The following is a 19,565-nucleotide window of genomic DNA, read 5'->3' as shown; positions in this document are numbered from 1 at the left end:
AATAAATAAAAAAGGATGGCTAATGCCAGGCCTAAGCCCCATGAAAAAGAAAAAACTTTTAATGCCGGCCCCATTAGCCATAAACATACAAAGCCAAAACACCCCTGAAAAGGGGCCCTTTGGTCTTTTTTTTTGATTGTTTGGCGGGTGACTTCCCAACCCCCACTCCCCAAAACCCCTTGAAGACCCCAGTCCCCCCCTCCACCAGATTCCCCACCAACACGTGGTCCTGGCCAAAAAAAACCCAAGAAGGAAAGACAAGAACCCCCCCGCTGGACCATGGTTTTTTAATTCCAACCCTGGGGCCTTTGGAGCCCTATTTTACAAAAGCACACAACCCCTCCCCCCCCACATCGGACCAAACTCAGACCCCCCAATCTCTTTCCCCTCCCTGTTTTTTTTTTCCCTCACACCTCCGGTAAACTCCCCCCCAACCACCTCAATCCCAAACGTGGTGGATAACCTTGTTTTTTTTTTTGTGCAGGACGGTGAAAGGTGTCTGGCCGGAGGGGCCCTCAAGAAAAACCCTTGGTTACTTCAGGACCCGGTTTTTTTTTTTTTTTTTTTTTTTTTTCAAGGAACCACAGACTGGTGAAACCAACTATTTATTCACCACCAACAAGAACTGAACCCCCCATATCGCCACAATCTGTAAACTTGGACCCCACAATCACCAACAACCACCACTAGACACCTGTGCTCCCCCACCCACCCAACACAAACCGCATCACCAATGGACCCCAAACCCAGAAACCCCTGGGGATTGAAAACCGGGGACTGGTCCCCCCCCCCCCCCCGCCTCCCTGCTGGACAGAAGGGCCCCCCCCTCACCAACATCAGCCTTTCAGGTCAGGATGATTCGCAAGGCCCCCCTTTACCCAGTGGCAAAAGCCAGGGACTGAGCTGAAGAAGGGAACATCAAGAAAGGCCAAAACAAAACCCAACCTAACCCAAGAGGAAAAGTGGGAAGGAATCCCAACCTTCCCTCCAACTCTGGGTTCCTTGACCCCTCCCGACGTATGTTGGGCAAAGGCTTTCAGAATTTCCCTCAACCGACTACCAAGGAACTTCCAAACACCTTTTCCCCCCCTGCCTCCCTCTGGACCGTCTCCTTCCTCAACGAGCCCTTTAACCAACATTTTTTTAACGCTTCGCCTTTTGAGGAGGGGAAAGAAAATAATAACCAAAGGCCCCTGCATCCAAGGCCAAGCCAGTTTCCCCCCAGAGAAACCCACCAAGCCCCACTGGACACTCTCCTCTCCAATCCACCGACGCTAGGAAAGCGGTTTTTTTTCTTTTTCTTCTGAGCGGGAAATTAAAGCACAACAAGGGCCCCCCTGGAGGGCGGGCCCCTGTGCATGGCAATCCCCCGGACCCGTGGTCCCCCCTCAGAGGCAATGAGAGCTCTGGGGAACACTGGGCGTGGTGCTGAACAAGACCACACCTAATTCAATCAACCTGTTCCCCTGGGCCACGCGCTGTTGGGTGCCCCGAACCTGCTTTCACAAGACCCACCCCTCCCATCATCCCCCATCCCCCAGGAAACTCCAATTTCCATTTCCCAGAAACCTCAACCCGACTACCCCCCGGTATAGCCCCCTCGAAACCCCCAATCATCACCAAGTGCCTTTTGAGCCGGCTTTTTTACACTGGCGGTTCTTAGCACACCCTCAAAGGATCCCCTGGGCCCCTCCCCCTCCAAACACTGGGACCCCCCCACCCCCAAATTTTTGAGTCAGGCAGAATAGGGAAAAGGCACCAAGATGATGCAGTCCTCCCATAGCGCTGCACTTCTGGTCCTCCGCCCCACCTGGAATACGCAACAACCCACACTAATGGGCCCAAGAAAAATCTTGGTTTTTCTTGGGGAACTTCCAGCTCAGCATTTAACACGGTTTCCCACCCAACATTCCCATCAAACACAGCCTTCAAACCGCCAAACTCCTCCGCCAGACACCTTGCGGCCCATCAGCTCACCTCAATGTGTTGGGCAAAAAAACCTGGCTGCTCCGACTATACCCCCTGGACCAGCCGCCCCCCCAGCCACATGTCCCCGGCCTGGACAACCCACTGTTAATCCAAATCCCACCAAACAAACCATAAACCCAACCCGAGTGCCAACAAGGCCCTTGCGTGAATTGAGTTCCCCTCCCCCTTCCACATATTTCTACTCCCCTTCCCCCTCCAACCCAACGACCTGCAGGACACTGTCATCCCCCATGGCTTCCAAACCGCCGCCCAATCATCAAAGTTTTTTTTTTTTTGCCAGAACGACACCCCATAAAACGGTTGGATCCGCCTCAAATCAAGAAACAAACACCGAATGAGGACCCGCCCCACTACAGGGAGGACAGGTGGAAAAACACGTCCCCCCCTGGGCTCTTGTTGAGTTGGTGCGAACCTCCCAAACAACAACCTTTTTTAGCATGGCCTGAAAAACCACAAGGAGAAGACCAAGGGAGCATCATCGTGGAAACTTCAAGGAAGGACACGCCCGACCCACCAACCCCCCCCCCAAATTCCACAATCAAGGGACCCGGCGGTGGAGGCGTGTGGACACCAGCTTTTTCAACGTTTCCCCTGGGGTTCCCCACCATCCTCCTGGAGGAACCCTGACCTGGAACGTACCCCAAAGCTTGCTTCCCCCAAACTTCCATCAAGTGAAGGCCACCCACGCCTCTTCTTCATAGACGGAAACCCCCCAGGGCCCCGGAAGAGAAACCATCCTGTCTCCCCCCCCCAACAGGATCCTCACGAACTTCTACCGCTGCACCATCGAGAGCATCCTCACCAACTGTATCACAGTTTGGTATGGGAACTGCTCTGCCTCGGACCGGAAGGCGCTGCAGAGGGTGGTGAAAACCGCCCAGCGCATCGCCGGGGCACCGCTTCCTGCCATCCAGGACATCTACAGGAAGCGGTGTCTGAAAAGGGCCGGGAAAATTAGCAAGGACCCCACTCACCCTGCACACAGACTATTCTCTCTCCTGCCCTCTGGGAGGCGTTACAGAAGCATACGGACTAAAACCACCAGGCACCGGAACAGCTTCTTCCCCACAGCTGTCACGCTTCTGAACGCCATACACGAACTATAAGGACTGTACTCCAATCCCCCTACACAACAATAACCATGGACGCTCCTCACACATACCACAAACTGCTTCCTCACACGCATTCACAATCCGTGTATATAATATGTCAACTTGTACCATACATTATAACACCACTAATATATATATTTATATGATCCAGGTAACATCTCTGTATAGTTGTATACATGTACATAGTGTCTATATTCATTTACAGCCTCAATCACTGTTAATGCTGTTATACTGTTTATACATACATTTTATAGTCTATTTATACATACCCTCTGTACACTTGTAATGCATATTTAAATCCTGTATAGCACTTCTGGATAGATGCTAACTGCATTTCGTTGCTTGTACTTGTGACAGTGCAATGACAATAAAGTTGAATTCTATTCTATTCTATTTTAAGCCATTGGAGATTTAGTTCTCTGGAAAATGAAAAACAAGACCATTAATTGATTGTATTTGGCTTGTTTCCAAAACAATCCAACCTATGCAATGTAACTCAAACAACTGAAACCCTAAAGTCCCTAATGGGAAACAGTGATTTGCCACAAGATCAATTTGTCCAAACGTGGGGCTTGCCTTTGTCTCAGGTGATACCTATTTTCAGAAGTATCTGAGCGATGGTGGTATAGTGGTGAGCATAGCTGCCTTCCAAGCAGTTGACCTGGGTTCGATTCCCAGCCATCGCAATGTCTTGTTGCTGTTAATTGTTGACAACAGCAATTTAGATCAAAATAGAAATTGTCACAACACCGAATGTGTAATCCACGATAGTAGCTTGATGTTCTCTATTCACACTTACATGCCAAGTTTATACTCACAGAAAACATACATTGCATCTGGTACTAGTGACGTGTTTATTGTAGGTGTCTTCTAGCTGCTTTGCTGTGGTTGTACTCAAGGCCAACGCAGGCTGCTTTTTATAGAAAGGTGAACTACTTGGACACAGAGTTACTTGGAATGGGCACTAACGGGTAATTTCAAAACTCTCCCAGCTTATTCCTATCCATAAGACCATGTGTACAGAGTCTTCTGATTCCCATTATTATTGTTATATGTAATGGGGTTGCACTTTACCAGTCAGCAGAATACAGAAAAATGCTGAAGTCAGACTTGAGAAAATCCGTAGAGACTTGTTTTTACTGTGGAAATTTCAATGTATGCTTTGGCCACCCGTGGCATTAGTGGATCATGGGATGGATGCTGTAGACTGGAGCTAAAGTGCTGGCCCTAGAGGAATTCTTAGTTTGTGTTTCAAGGGACTTGCAAATCAAAAGTTGACCAAAAAAGACAGGAATATGTGTAGGCCAGAATAATTGAGCGCGATAAGCTTGATAAATCTTAGCTGCCTGTAGCCAAACTGTTGGGCCAAGTTGGATTTTAAGCCATTGGAGATTTAGTTCTCTGGAAAATGAAAAACAAGACCATTAATTGATTGTATTTGGCTTGTTTCCAAAACAATCCAACCTATGCAATGTAACTCAAACAACTGAAACCCTAAAGTCCCTAATGAGAAACAATGATTTACCACAAGATCAATTTGTCCAAACGTGGGGCTTGCCTTTGTCTCAGATGATACCTATTTTCAGAAGTATCTGAGCGATGGTGGTATAGTGGTGAGCATAGCTGCCTTCCAAGCAGTTGACCTGGGTTCGATTCCCAGCCATCGCAATGTCTTGTTGCTGTTAATTGTTGACAACAGCAATTCAGATCAAAATAGAAATTGTCACAACACAGAATGTGTACTCCACGATAGTAGATTGATGTTCTCTACCACACTTACATGCCAAGTTCACACTCACACAAAACATACTTGTGACGTGTTTATGGTAGGTGTCTGTTAGCAGTTAGCATTACCAGTCAGCAGAATACAGAAAAATGATGAAGTCATACTAGAGAAAATCCGTAGAGACTTGTTTTTACTGTGGAAATTTCAATGTATGCTTTGGCCACCCGTGGCATTAGTGGATCATGGGATGTATGTTGTAGACTGGAGCTAAAGTGCTGGCCCTAGAGGAATTCTTAGTTTGTGTTTCAAGGGACTTGCAAATCAAAAGTTGACCAAAAAAGACAGGAATATGTGTAGGCCAGAATAATTGAGCGCGATAAGCTTGATAAATCTTAGCTGCCTGTAGCCAAACTGTTGGGCCAAGTTGGATTTTAAGCCATTGGAGATTTAGTTCTCTGGAAAATGAAAAACAAGACCATTAATTGATTGTATTTGGATTGTTTCCAAAACAATCCAACCTATGCAATGTAACTCAAACAACTGGAACCCTGAAGTCCCTAATGGGAAACAATGATTTACCACAAGATCAATTTGTCCAAAAGGTGGGGCTTGCCTTTGTCTCAGATGATGCCTATTTTCAGATGTATCTGAGCGATGGTGGTATAGTGGTGAGCATAGCTGCCTTCCAAGCAGTTGACCTGGGTTCGATTCCCAGCCATCGCAATGTCTTGTTGCTGTTAATTGTTGACAACAGCAATTCAGATCAAAATAGAAATTGTCACAACACAGAATGTGTACTCCACGATAGTAGATTGACGTTCTCTACCACACTTACATGCCAAGTTCACACTCACACAAAACATACTTTGCATCTGATACTTGTGACGTGTTTATGGTAGGTGTCTGTTAGCAGTTAGCATTACCAGTCAGCAGAATACAGAAAAATGATGAAGTCATACTAGAGAAAAATCCGTAGAGACTTGTTTTTACTGTGGATATTTCAATGTATGCTTTGGCCACCCGTGGCATTAGTGGATCATGGGATGTATGTTGTAGACTGGAGCTAAAGTGCTGGCCCTAGAGGAATTCTTAGTTTGTGTTTCAAGGGACTTGCAAATCAAAAGTTGACCAAAAAAGACAGGAATATGTGTAGGCCAGAATAATTGAGCGCGATAAGCTTGATAAATCTTAGCTGCCTGTAGCCAAACTGTTGGGCCAAGTTGGATTTTAAGCCATTGGAGATTTAGTTCTCTGGAAAATGAAAAACAAGACCATTAATTGATTGTATTTGGATTGTTTCCAAAACAATCCAACCTATGCAATGTAACTCAAACAACTGGAACCCTGAAGTCCCTAATGGGAAACAATGATTTACCACAAGATCAATTTGTCCAAAAGGTGGGGCTTGCCTTTGTCTCAGATGATGCCTATTTTCAGATGTATCTGAGCGATGGTGGTACAGTGGTGAGCATAGCTGCCTTCCAAGCAGTTGACCTGGGTTCGATTCCCAGCCATCGCAATGTCTTGTTGCTGTTAATTGTTGACAACAGCAATTCAGATCAAAATAGAAATTGTCACAACACAGAATGTGTACTCCACGATAGTAGATTGACGTTCTCTACCACACTTACATGCCAAGTTCACACTCACACAAAACATACTTTGCATCTGATACTTGTGATGTGTTTATGGTAGGTGTCTGTTAGCAGTTAGCATTACCAGTCAGCAGAATACAGAAAAATGATGAAGTCATACTAGAGAAAATCCGTAGAGACTTGTTTTTTACTGTGGAAATTTCGATGTATGCTTTGGCCACCCGTGGCATTAGTGGATCATGGGATGTATGTTGTAGACTGGAGCTAAAGTGCTGGCCCTAGAGGAATTCTTAGTTTGTGTTTCAATGGACTTGCAAATCAAAAGTTGACCAAAAAAGACAGGAATATGTGTAGGCCAGAATAATTGAGCGCGATAAGCTTGATAAATCTTAGCTGCCTGTAGCCAAACTGTTGGGCCAAGTTGGATTTTAAGCCATTGGAGATTTAGTTCTCTGGAAAATGAAAAACAAGACCATTAATTGATTGTATTTGGATTGTTTCCAAAACAATCCAACCTATGCAATGTAACTCAAACAACTGAAACCCTAAAGTCCCTAATGAGAAGCAATGATTTACCACAAGATCAATTTGTCCAAACGTGGGGCTTGCCTTTGTCTCAGATGATACCCATTTTCAGCAGTATGTGAGCGATGGTGGTATAGTGGTGAGCATAGCTGCCTTCCTAGCAGTTGACCTGGGTTCGATTCCCAGCCATCGCAATGTCTTGTTGCTGTTAATTGTTGACAACAGCAATTCAGATCAAAATAGAAATTGTCACAACACAGAATGTGTACTCCACGATAGTAGATTGACGTTCTCTACCACACTTACATGCCAAGTTCACACTCACACAAAACATACTTTGCATCTGATACTTGTGATGTGTTTATGGTAGGTGTCTGTTAGCAGTTAGCATTACCAGTCAGCAGAATACAGAAAAATGATGAAGTCATACTAGAGAAAATCCGTAGAGACTTGTTTTTACTGTGGAAATTTCAATGTATGCTTTGGCCACCCGTGGCATTAGTGGATCATGGGATGTATGTTGTAGACTGGAGCTAAAGTGCTGGCCCTAGAGGAATTCTTAGTTTGTGTTTCAAGGGACTTGCAAATCAAAAGTTGACCAAAAAAGACAGGAATATGTGTAGGCCAGAATAATTGAGCGCGATAAGCTTGATAAATCTTAGCTGCCTGTAGCCAAACTGTTGGGCCAAGTTGGATTTTAAGCCATTGGAGATTTAGTTCTCTGGAAAATGAAAAACAAGACCATTAATTGATTGTATTTGGATTGTTTCCAAAACAATCCAACCTATGCAATGTAACTCAAACAACTGAAACCCTAAAGTCCCTAATGAGAAGCAATGATTTACCACAAGATCAATTTGTCCAAACGTGGGGCTTGCCTTTGTCTCAGATGATACCCATTTTCAGCAGTATGTGAGCGATGGTGGTATAGTGGTGAGCATAGCTGCCTTCCTAGCAGTTGACCTGGGTTCGATTCCCAGCCATCGCAATGTCTTGTTGCTGTTAATTGTTGACAACAGCAATTCAGATCAAAATAGAAATTGTCACAACACAGAATGTGTACTCCACGATAGTAGATTGACGTTCTCTACCACACTTACATGCCAAGTTCACACTCACACAAAACATACTTCGCATCTGATACTTGTGACGTGTTTATGGTAGGTGTCTGTTAGCAGTTAGCATTACCAGTCAGCAGAATACAGAAAAATGATGAAGTCATACTAGAGAAAATCCGTAGAGACTTGTTTTTACTGTGGAAATTTCAATGTATGGTTTGGCCACCCGTGGCATTAGTGGATCATGGGATGTATGTTGTAGACTGGAGCTAAAGTGCTGGCCCTAGAGGAATTCTTAGTTTGTGTTTCAAGGGACTTGCAAATCAAAAGTTGACCAAAAAAGACAGGAATATGTGTAGGCCAGAATAATTGAGCGCGATAAGCTTGATAAATCTTAGCTGCCTGTAGCCAAACTGTTGGGCCAAGTTGGATTTTAAGCCATTGGAGATTTAGTTCTCTGGAAAATGAAAAACAAGACCATTAATTGATTGTATTTGGATTGTTTCCAAAACAATCCAACCTATGCAATGTAACTCAAACAACTGAAACCCTAAAGTCCCTAATGAGAAGCAATGATTTACCACAAGATCAATTTGTCCAAACGTGGGGCTTGCCTTTGTCTCAGATGATACCCATTTTCAGCAGTATGTGAGCGATGGTGGTATAGTGGTGAGCATAGCTGCCTTCCTAGCAGTTGACCTGGGTTCGATTGTTACATTATTGTAATTTTTTTTTCAAATTTCCTTTTTTGCTTCTTCTTTCCTTCTCTTGATTTCTTTCGGCCACTTGTTGGGGTGGGGGGGGGGGGGGTAATTTTCGACATTTAATTAAATTTCTTATTATTTGATAGCATCGTTTTACATAGCTTTTTCTTTGCCTCTTTTAACATCTTCCTGTCTAATTTATTTACCTTTTATTTCTTTACTCTTAAGGGGGGGTTTCCTTCTTTTTTAATTTAACTTTTTTCATCTATATTTTGTTTTACTTGTTATTCCTATTTCTCTAATTTCCCTTTGAATCTGCATCGACTTACGTTCGTCTCTAATTTACTCTCTTTTTTCTGTATTTTTATAGCTTTTTCCTTCCGGTCCCTTCCTACCTTGGTTCTCTTCCTTTCCTATGTTCTTTTTCTGTTGTTAGCTCAACAACTAAGAACTACATTTTAATTTTCTATGTTCTTAGTACCTTTTACCAAACCATAATTCACGCTATCATCTTTTTGAATATTTAAAATCTTATATCTTGTTACCCCCCCCAAAATAATTTTACCCTTTATAAATTTGTTTACTCTCTTATTCTACTATATATTCTTTTTTACCATTTTTTAGGTTCAATTCCTCGATACATTTATTTTTCTAGTCTACCTTCAAAAGACTTTCAATACGAAAAATTTTATTTAGTTTATAAAATAAATATCAAAATTTATTTAATTAAAATAAAAGCTCAATATAATTATTCTCAATATTTAAATTCCGTGTTCAGTGTACAAATCATTTTTAATCATACATATACCTCCGACTTCTGTTCTAAATTTCGTAATACACTCTCTATACCTCATTTTATATTTCAATTTTTAACTTACTTTTATCCATATCTAATCTAATCGTTTCTATTTTTTTTTGGTTCTAACCCTTTTATAATCCATAGTTGGGTATTTTTTTATTATCGTTTCCTCTTTACATTTCTTTCTTTTATTTTTAATTTCTTTATCTAATATCACTATCAAAAAACAAATCACTCCTACAAAATACCCACCCATACACAAAATCCTTATAAATAACATTCCTTGCAACTATCTTTATCGTTCATACTATTGCCCACACAATAAACCTCCTGACTCTTATCCTTCCCCTTATACATATCAAACTTCCAAATTTTTGCCCCTATTTAAAATCCCTGCAACTATGCTATCCTTACTCATAATTTAATTTATTAATAAATAAAATTGTCTTAACTAATATAATTTTTTCCATTCCACTACATAATTCCTTTTCCTATACTTTGTAATATTCTTTTATACTTTTTAGACCACTCATATAAGCTAGGAATCTCTCCCTACAAGAAATGGGTTATTCATACACACTCAATGAACACATACCTACACTAAATAACTTCCTTACTAATATATTATTCTAATATCATTATTTATTGCATATTCTGTTTACATTCTATGTTATTTAAAATTTTATAAGATATCCGTTTTTACAAGACTATAAAAAAAATTTATTACTTCTTGATAATCTACAAATATATTTGTAAATTATTCATTTTTAATAATAAATGATATCCAGCAATACAATGACATAGTGATATAAATATCCGAGCCTAAAAACAAATAAAACAACACTCCTAAAGATCAACAAATAATACATAAAAAGCTTAACCAAATATAGTAATTATACACAAAAACATATAATACATTTATCCTTATAAAATAAATAATTCTTAGTAACTAACATTCGTTCTAAACAACATCAAAACAAATATTAAAAATCACAAAACTAAAGATAAAATATACCACACCAAAAAAAAAAAAAAAAAAAAACAATATCTAAGTTCAATAAATACCCAAACAAAAACACACACATTAAAACTACACACAATAAAACCAGAAAAAAAAACAATGAACATAGACCCACACCCAAAATCGTAAACAAACAACACATAACAACAAAATCAAAAAAATACATCAACAAAGAACAAAACACAAAAACTAAATACAACACATAACCACAAAAAAAAAAAAAAACAACATAACACACAAACCAACCCAAAAACAAAAAATAAAACACCAAAAAAACAATACAAAAAACATTAACAATACCAAAACAAAAACCTAAACGAAATAAAACCAAAAACACGCAAAAAACATTATGAAAACAAATAGAAGAACAAAACGCAAACAAAAAACAAAAAGCCATCCAATACGAACTATCAAAACGCCAAAAAAATAAACCAAACAAATAAGCACCCTACAATAAAAACACCACAAAAAAATCAATCAAAACAGAACAATAAACAAATTACATATAAAAAAAAAAACAAAAAATAAAAAAAACAAACATACAAATAAAACAAACTAAACACAAAACAACACAACCAACAAATACACAAAACAAAAAAACGAACAAATAAAAAAAGAAACTAAAACAACTAAAAGAAACCACAACCTACAACAAAACACCAAAACAACGAATATAACAAACCAAAACAAAAACAAAATAAAGAAAAACAAAACCCCCAACCAACAAAAAGAAAAAAAAAGCACAACTACAACACAAATAAAAACAGACCACAAAAACAACACAACCGAACCAAAAAAACAAACCGAAGACGAAAAAAGAGCTAAAAAAAAACAAAAACACTAACAATAACCAAACACAACCAACCACGAGAAAACAACATAACACATAGGATGAGAACCTACAAAACCCAGCAAAAATAAAACAAAAAAGAAAACAAAACCAAATACCAAACCCAAACCACCCTGACCATCCCAATGTCTTGTTGCTGTAATTGTTGACAACAGCAATTCACGATCAAAAATAGAAAATGTCACAACACAGAATGTGTACTCCACGATAGTATAATAGACGTTCACTCCACACTTACATGCCAATATTCACACTCACACAAAACAAACTTTGCATACTGATACTTGTGACGTGTTTTATGGTATGTGTCTGTTAGCAGTTAGCAATTACCAGTCAGCAGAATACAGAAAAATGCTGAAGTCATACTTGAGAAACTCAGTAGAGACATGTTTTTACTGTTGAAATTTCAATGTATGCTTTGGCCACCCGTGGCATTAGTGGATCATGGGATGGATGCTGTAGACTGGAGCTAAATTGCTGGCTCTAGAGGAATTCTTAGTTTGTGTTTCAAGGGACTTGCAAATCAAAAGTTGACCAAAAAAGACAGGAATATGTGTAGGCCAGAATAATTGAGCGCGATTAGCTTGATAAATCTTAGCTGCCTGTAGCCAAACTGTTGGGCCAAGTTGGATTTTAAGCCATTGGAGATTTAGTTCTCTGGAAAATGAAAAACAAGACCATTAATTGATTGTATTTGGCTTGTTTCCAAAACAATCCAACCTATGCAATGTAACTCAAACAACTGAAACCCTAAAGTCCCTAATGGGAAACAGTGATTTGCCACAAGATCAATTTGTCCAAACGTGGGGCTTGCCTTTGTCTCAGGTGATACCTATTTTCAGAAGTATCTGAGCGATGGTGGTATAGTGGTGAGCATAGCTGCCTTCCAAGCAGTTGACCTGGGTTCGATTCCCAGCCATCGCAATGTCTTGTTGCTGTTAATTGTTGACAACAGCAATTTAGATCAAAATAGAAATTGTCACAACACCGAATGTGTAATCCACGATAGTAGCTTGATGTTCTCTATTCACACTTACATGCCAAGTTTATACTCACAGAAAACATACATTGCATCTGGTACTAGTGACGTGTTTATTGTAGGTGTCTTCTAGCTGCTTTGCTGTGGTTGTACTCAAGGCCAACGCAGGCTGTTTTTATAGAAAGGTGAACTACTTGGACACAGAGTTACTTGGAATGGGCACTAATGGGTAATTTTAAAACTCTCCCAGCTTATTCCTATCCATTATCCATCAGAGTCTTCTGATTCCCATTATTATTGTTATATGTAATGGGGTTGCACATTACCAGTCAGCAGAATACAGAAAAATGCTGAAGTCATACTTGAGAAACTCAGTAGAGACATGTTTTTACTGTTGAAATTTCAATGTATGCTTTGGCCACCCGTGGCATTAGTGGATCATGGGATGGATGCTGTAGACTGGAGCTAAATTGCTGGCCCTAGAGGAATTCTTAGTTTGTGTTTCAAGGGACTTGCAAATCAAAAGTTGACCAAAAAAGACAGGAATATGTGTAGGCCAGAATAATTGAGCGCGATTAGCTTGATAAATCTTAGCTGCCTGTAGCCAAACTGTTGGGCCAAGTTGGATTTTAAGCCATTGGAGATTTAGTTCTCTGGAAAATGAAAAACAAGACCATTAATTGATTGTATTTGGCTTGTTTCCAAAACAATCCAACCTATGCAATGTAACTCAAACAACTGAAACCCTAAAGTCCCTAATGGGAAACAGTGATTTGCCACAAGATCAATTTGTCCAAACGTGGGGCTTGCCTTTGTCTCAGGTGATACCTATTTTCAGAAGTATCTGAGCGATGGTGGTATAGTGGTGAGCATAGCTGCCTTCCAAGCAGTTGACCTGGGTTCGATTCCCAGCCATCGCAATGTCTTGTTGCTGTTAATTGTTGACAACAGCAATTTAGATCAAAATAGAAATTGTCACAACACCGAATGTGTAATCCACGATAGTAGCTTGATGTTCTCTATTCACACTTACATGCCAAGTTTATACTCACAGAAAACATACATTGCATCTGGTACTAGTGACGTGTTTATTGTAGGTGTCTTCTAGCTGCTTTGCTGTGGTTGTACTCAAGGCCAACGCAGGCTGTTTTTATAGAAAGGTGAACTACTTGGACACAGAGTTACTTGGAATGGGCACTAATGGGTAATTTTAAAACTCTCCCAGCTTATTCCTATCCATTATCCATCAGAGTCTTCTGATTCCCATTATTATTGTTATATGTAATGGGGTTGCACATTACCAGTCAGCAGAATACAAAAAAATGCTGAAGTCATACTTGAGAAACTCAGTAGAGACATGTTTTTACTGTTGAAATTTCAATGTATGCTTTGGCCACCCGTGGCATTAGTGGATCATGGGATGGATGCTGTAGACTGGAGCTAAATTGCTGGCTCTAGAGGAATTCTTAGTTTGTGTTTCAAGGGACTTGCAAATCAAAAGTTGACCAAAAAAGACAGGAATATGTGTAGGCCAGAATAATTGAGCGCGATTAGCTTGATAAATCTTAGCTGCCTGTAGCCAAACTGTTGGGCCAAGTTGGATTTTAAGCCATTGGAGATTTAGTTCTCTGGAAAATGAAAAACAAGACCATTAATTGATTGTATTTGGCTTGTTTCCAAAACAATCCAACCTATGCAATGTAACTCAAACAACTGAAACCCTAAAGTCCCTAATGGGAAACAGTGATTTGCCACAAGATCAATTTGTCCAAACGTGGGGCTTGCCTTTGTCTCAGGTGATACCTATTTTCAGAAGTATCTGAGCGATGGTGGTATAGTGGTGAGCATAGCTGCCTTCCAAGCAGTTGACCTGGGTTCGATTCCCAGCCATCGCAATGTCTTGTTGCTGTTAATTGTTGACAACAGCAATTTAGATCAAAATAGAAATTGTCACAACACCGAATGTGTAATCCACGATAGTAGCTTGATGTTCTCTATTCACACTTACATGCCAAGTTTATACTCACAGAAAACATACATTGCATCTGGTACTAGTGACGTGTTTATTGTAGGTGTCTTCTAGCTGCTTTGCTGTGGTTGTACTCAAGGCCAACGCAGGCTGTTTTTATAGAAAGGTGAACTACTTGGACACAGAGTTACTTGGAATGGGCACTAATGGGTAATTTTAAAACTCTCCCAGCTTATTCCTATCGATTATCCATCAGAGTCTTCTGATTCCCATTATTATTGTTATATGTAATGGGGTTGCACATTACCAGTCAGCAGAATACAGAAAAATGCTGAAGTCATACTTGAGAAACTCAGTAGAGACATGTTTTTACTGTTGAAATTTCAATGTATGCTTTGGCCACCCGTGGCATTAGTGGATCATGGGATGGATGCTGTAGACTGGAGCTAAATTGCTGGCCCTAGAGGAATTCTTAGTTTGTGTTTCAAGGGACTTGCAAATCAAAAGTTGACCAAAAAAGACAGGAATATGTGTAGGCCAGAATAATTGAGCTTGATAAATGGATTTTAAGCCATTGGAGATTTAGTTCTCTGGAAAATGAAAAACAAGACCATTAATTGATTGTATTTGGCTTGTTTCCAAAACAATCCAACCTATGCAATGTAACTCAAACAACTGAAACCCTAAAGTCCCTAATGGGAAACAGTGATTTGCCACAAGATCAATTTGTCCAAACGTGGGGCTTGCCTTTGTCTCAGGTGATACCTATTTTCAGAAGTATCTGAGCGATGGTGGTATAGTGGTGAGCATAGCTGCCTTCCAAGCAGTTGACCTGGGTTCGATTCCCAGCCATCGCAATGTCTTGTTGCTGTTAATTGTTGACAACAGCAATTTAGATCAAAATAGAAATTGTCACAACACCGAATGTGTAATCCACGATAGTAGCTTGATGTTCTCTATTCACACTTACATGCCAAGTTTATACTCACAGAAAACATACATTGCATCTGGTACTAGTGACGTGTTTATTGTAGGTGTCTTCTAGCTGCTTTGCTGTGGTTGTACTCAAGGCCAACGCAGGCTGTTTTTATAGAAAGGTGAACTACTTGGACACAGAGTTACTTGGAATGGGCACTAATGGGTAATTTTAAAACTCTCCCAGCTTATTCCTATCGATTATCCATCAGAGTCTTCTGATTCCCATTATTATTGTTATATGTAATGGGGTTGCACATTACCAGTCAGCAGAATACAGAAAAATGCTGAAGTCATACTTGAGAAACTCAGTAGAGACATGTTTTTACTGTTGAAATTTCAATGTATGCTTTGGCCACCCGTGGCATTAGTGGATCATGGGATGGATGCTGTAGACTGGAGCTAAATTGCTGGCCCTAGAGGAATTCTTAGTTTGTGTTTCAAGGGACTTGCAAATCAAAAGTTGACCAAAAAAGACAGGAATATGTGTAGGCCAGAATAATTGAGCTTGATAAATGGATTTTAAGCCATTGGAGATTTAGTTCTCTGGAAAATGAAAAACAAGACCATTAATTGATTGTATTTGGCTTGTTTCCAAAACAATCCAACCTATGCAATGTAACTCAAACAACTGAAACCCTAAAGTCCCTAATGGGAAACAGTGATTTGCCACAAGATCAATTTGTCCAAACGTGGGGCTTGCCTTTGTCTCAGGTGATACCTATTTTCAGAAGTATCTGAGCGATGGTGGTATAGTGGTGAGCATAGCTGCCTTCCAAGCAGTTGACCTGGGTTCGATTCCCAGCCATCGCAATGTCTTGTTGCTGTTAATTGTTGACAACAGCAATTTAGATCAAAATAGAAATTGTCACAACACCGAATGTGTAATCCACGATAGTAGCTTGATGTTCTCTATTCACACTTACATGCCAAGTTTATACTCACAGAAAACATACATTGCATCTGGTACTAGTGACGTGTTTATTGTAGGTGTCTTCTAGCTGCTTTGCTGTGGTTGTACTCAAGGCCAACGCAGGCTGTTTTTATAGAAAGGTGAACTACTTGGACACAGAGTTACTTGGAATGGGCACTAATGGGTAATTTTAAAACTCTCCCAGCTTATTCCTATCGATTATCCATCAGAGTCTTCTGATTCCCATTATTATTGTTATATGTAATGGGGTTGCACATTACCAGTCAGCAGAATACAAAAAAATGCTGAAGTCATACTTGAGAAACTCAGTAGAGACATGTTTTTACTGTTGAAATTTCAATGTATGCTTTGGCCACCCGTGGCATTAGTGGATCATGGGATGGATGCTGTAGACTGGAGCTAAATTGCTGGCTCTAGAGGAATTCTTAGTTTGTGTTTCAAGGGACTTGCAAATCAAAAGTTGACCAAAAAAGACAGGAATATGTGTAGGCCAGAATAATTGAGCGCGATTAGCTTGATAAATCTTAGCTGCCTGTAGCCAAACTGTTGGGCCAAGTTGGATTTTAAGCCATTGGAGATTTAGTTCTCTGGAAAATGAAAAACAAGACCATTAATTGATTGTATTTGGCTTGTTTCCAAAACAATCCAACCTATGCAATGTAACTCAAACAACTGAAACCCTAAAGTCCCTAATGGGAAACAGTGATTTGCCACAAGATCAATTTGTCCAAACTTGGGGCTTGCCTTTGTCTCAGGTGATACCTATTCTCAGAAGTATCTGAGCGATGGTGGTATAGTGGTGAGCATAGCTGCCTTCCAAGCAGTTGACCTGGGTTCGATTCCCAGCCATCGCAATGTCTTGTTGCTGTTAATTGTTGACAACAGCAATTTAGATCAAAATAGAAATTGTCACAACACCGAATGTGTAATCCACGATAGTAGCTTGATGTTCTCTATTCACACTTACATGCCAAGTTTATACTCACAGAAAACATACATTGCATCTGGTACTAGTGACGTGTTTATTTTAGGTGTCTTCTAGCTGCTTTGCTGTGGTTGTACTCAAGGCCAACGCAGGCTGTTTTTATAGAAAGGTGAACTACTTGGACACAGAGTTACTTGGAATGGGCACTAATGGGTAATTTTAAAACTCTCCCAGCTTATTCCTATCGATTATCCATCAGAGTCTTCTGATTCCCATTATTATTGTTATATGTAATGGGGTTGCACATTACCAGTCAGCAGAATACAGAAAAATGCTGAAGTCATACTTGAGAAACTCAGTAGAGACATGTTTTTACTGTTGAAATTTCAATGTATGCTTTGGCCACCCGTGGCATTAGTGGATCATGGGATGGATGCTGTAGACTGGAGCTAAATTGCTGGCCCTAGAGGAATTCTTAGTTTGTGTTTCAAGGGACTTGCAAATCAAAAGTTGACCAAAAAAGACAGGAATATGTGTAGGCCAGAATAATTGAGCTTGATAAATGGATTTTAAGCCATTGGAGATTTAGTTCTCTGGAAAATGAAAAACAAGACCATTAATTGATTGTATTTGGCTTGTTTCCAAAACAATCCAACCTATGCAATGTAACTCAAACAACTGAAACCCTAAAGTCCCTAATGGGAAACAGTGATTTGCCACAAGATCAATTTGTCCAAACGTGGGGCTTGCCTTTGTCTCAGGTGATACCTATTTTCAGAAGTATCTGAGCGATGGTGGTATAGTGGTGAGCATAGCTGCCTTCCAAGCAGTTGACCTGGGTTCGATTCCCAGCCATCGCAATGTCTTGTTGCTGTTAATTGTTGACAACAGCAATTTAGATCAAAATAGAAATTGTCACAACACCGAATGTGTAATCCACGATAGTAGCTTGATGTTCTCTATTCACACTTACATGCCAAGTTTATACTCACAGAAAACATACATTGCATCTGGTACTAGTGACGTGTTTATTTTAGGTGTCTTCTAGCTGCTTTGCTGTGGTTGTACTCAAGGCCAACGCAGGCTGTTTTTATAGAAAGGTGAACTACTTGGACACAGAGTTACTTGGAATGGGCACTAATGGGTAATTTTAAAACTCTCCCAGCTTATTCCTATCGATTATCCATCAGAGTCTTCTGATTCCCATTATTATTGTTATATGTAATGGGGTTGCACATTACCAGTCAGCAGAATACAGAAAAATGCTGAAGTCATACTTGAGAAACTCAGTAGAGACATGTTTTTACTGTTGAAATTTCAATGTATGCTTTGGCCACCCGTGGCATTAGTGGATCATGGGATGGATGCTGTAGACTGGAGCTAAATTGCTGGCCCTAGAGGAATTCTTAGTTTGTGTTTCAAGGGACTTGCAAATCAAAAGTTGACCAAAAAAGACAGGAATATGTGTAGGCCAGAATAATTGAGCTTGATAAATGGATTTTAAGCCATTGGAGATTTAGTTCTCTGGAAAATGAAAAACAAGACCATTAATTGATTGTATTTGGCTTGTTTCCAAAACAATCCAACCTATGCAATGTAACTCAAACAACTGAAACCCTAAAGTCCCTAATGGGAAACAGTGATTTGCCACAAGATCAATTTGTCCAAACGTGGGGCTTGCCTTTGTCTCAGGTGATACCTATTTTCAGAAGTATCTGAGCGATGGTGGTATAGTGGTGAGCATAGCTGCCTTCCAAGCAGTTGACCTGGGTTCGATTCCCAGCCATCGCAATGTCTTGTTGCTGTTAATTGTTGACAACAGCAATTTAGATCAAAATAGAAATTGTCACAACACCGAATGTGTAATCCACGATAGTAGCTTGATGTTCTCTATTCACACTTACATGCCAAGTTTATACTCACAGAAAACATACATTGCATCTGGTACTAGTGACGTGTTTATTTTAGGTGTCTTCTAGCTGCTTTGCTGTGGTTGTACTCAAGGCCAACGCAGGCTGTTTTTATAGAAAGGTGAACTACTTGGACACAGAGTTACTTGGAATGGGCACTAATGGGTAATTTTAAAACTCTCCCAGCTTATTCCTATCGATTATCCATCAGAGTCTTCTGATTCCCATTATTATTGTTATATGTAATGGGGTTGCACATTACCAGTCAGCAGAATACAGAAAAATGCTGAAGTCATACTTGAGAAACTCAGTAGAGACATGTTTTTACTGTTGAAATTTCAATGTATGCTTTGGCCACCCGTGGCATTAGTGGATCATGGGATGGATGCTGTAGACTGGAGCTAAATTGCTGGCCCTAGAGGAATTCTTAGTTTGTGTTTCAAGGGACTTGCAAATCAAAAGTTGACCAAAAAAGACAGGAATATGTGTAGGCC

General features: G+C 40.1%; 14 non-coding genes across 14 annotated transcripts; all 14 read left to right on the top strand.

Moving 5' to 3' along the window:
* The first annotated feature begins 3,715 nt into the window (after window positions 1-3,715).
* Window positions 3,716-3,787, top strand: trnag-ucc. Its single transcript has one exon. It is a non-coding gene; the product is annotated as a tRNA-Gly (tRNA).
* Window positions 3,788-4,697: 910 nt separating this feature from the next.
* trnag-ucc lies at window positions 4,698-4,769 on the top strand. The gene has a single exon. It is a non-coding gene; the product is annotated as a tRNA-Gly (tRNA).
* A 709-nt stretch (window positions 4,770-5,478) lies between these two features.
* Window positions 5,479-5,550, top strand: trnag-ucc. The gene has a single exon. It is a non-coding gene; the product is annotated as a tRNA-Gly (tRNA).
* Window positions 5,551-6,274: 724 nt separating this feature from the next.
* trnag-ucc lies at window positions 6,275-6,346 on the top strand. Its single transcript has one exon. It is a non-coding gene; the product is annotated as a tRNA-Gly (tRNA).
* Window positions 6,347-7,069: 723 nt separating this feature from the next.
* On the top strand, window positions 7,070-7,141 carry trnag-ucc. Its single transcript has one exon. It is a non-coding gene; the product is annotated as a tRNA-Gly (tRNA).
* A 722-nt stretch (window positions 7,142-7,863) lies between these two features.
* On the top strand, window positions 7,864-7,935 carry trnag-ucc. The gene has a single exon. It is a non-coding gene; the product is annotated as a tRNA-Gly (tRNA).
* A 4,296-nt stretch (window positions 7,936-12,231) lies between these two features.
* trnag-ucc lies at window positions 12,232-12,303 on the top strand. The gene has a single exon. It is a non-coding gene; the product is annotated as a tRNA-Gly (tRNA).
* A 903-nt stretch (window positions 12,304-13,206) lies between these two features.
* On the top strand, window positions 13,207-13,278 carry trnag-ucc. The gene has a single exon. It is a non-coding gene; the product is annotated as a tRNA-Gly (tRNA).
* Window positions 13,279-14,181: 903 nt separating this feature from the next.
* trnag-ucc lies at window positions 14,182-14,253 on the top strand. The gene has a single exon. It is a non-coding gene; the product is annotated as a tRNA-Gly (tRNA).
* Window positions 14,254-15,112: 859 nt separating this feature from the next.
* On the top strand, window positions 15,113-15,184 carry trnag-ucc. The gene has a single exon. It is a non-coding gene; the product is annotated as a tRNA-Gly (tRNA).
* Window positions 15,185-16,043: 859 nt separating this feature from the next.
* trnag-ucc lies at window positions 16,044-16,115 on the top strand. Its single transcript has one exon. It is a non-coding gene; the product is annotated as a tRNA-Gly (tRNA).
* Window positions 16,116-17,018: 903 nt separating this feature from the next.
* trnag-ucc lies at window positions 17,019-17,090 on the top strand. Its single transcript has one exon. It is a non-coding gene; the product is annotated as a tRNA-Gly (tRNA).
* An 859-nt stretch (window positions 17,091-17,949) lies between these two features.
* trnag-ucc lies at window positions 17,950-18,021 on the top strand. The gene has a single exon. It is a non-coding gene; the product is annotated as a tRNA-Gly (tRNA).
* An 859-nt stretch (window positions 18,022-18,880) lies between these two features.
* On the top strand, window positions 18,881-18,952 carry trnag-ucc. The gene has a single exon. It is a non-coding gene; the product is annotated as a tRNA-Gly (tRNA).
* Window positions 18,953-19,565: the final 613 nt, after the last annotated feature.

The sequence above is a fragment of the Cyprinodon tularosa genome, unplaced genomic scaffold (genome assembly GCF_016077235.1).
Source record: "Cyprinodon tularosa strain WSP-4 unplaced genomic scaffold, ASM1607723v1 ctg456, whole genome shotgun sequence".
Taxonomy (NCBI): domain Eukaryota; kingdom Metazoa; phylum Chordata; class Actinopteri; order Cyprinodontiformes; family Cyprinodontidae; genus Cyprinodon; species Cyprinodon tularosa.
This window is presented reverse-complemented; position numbering and strand designations above follow the sequence as displayed.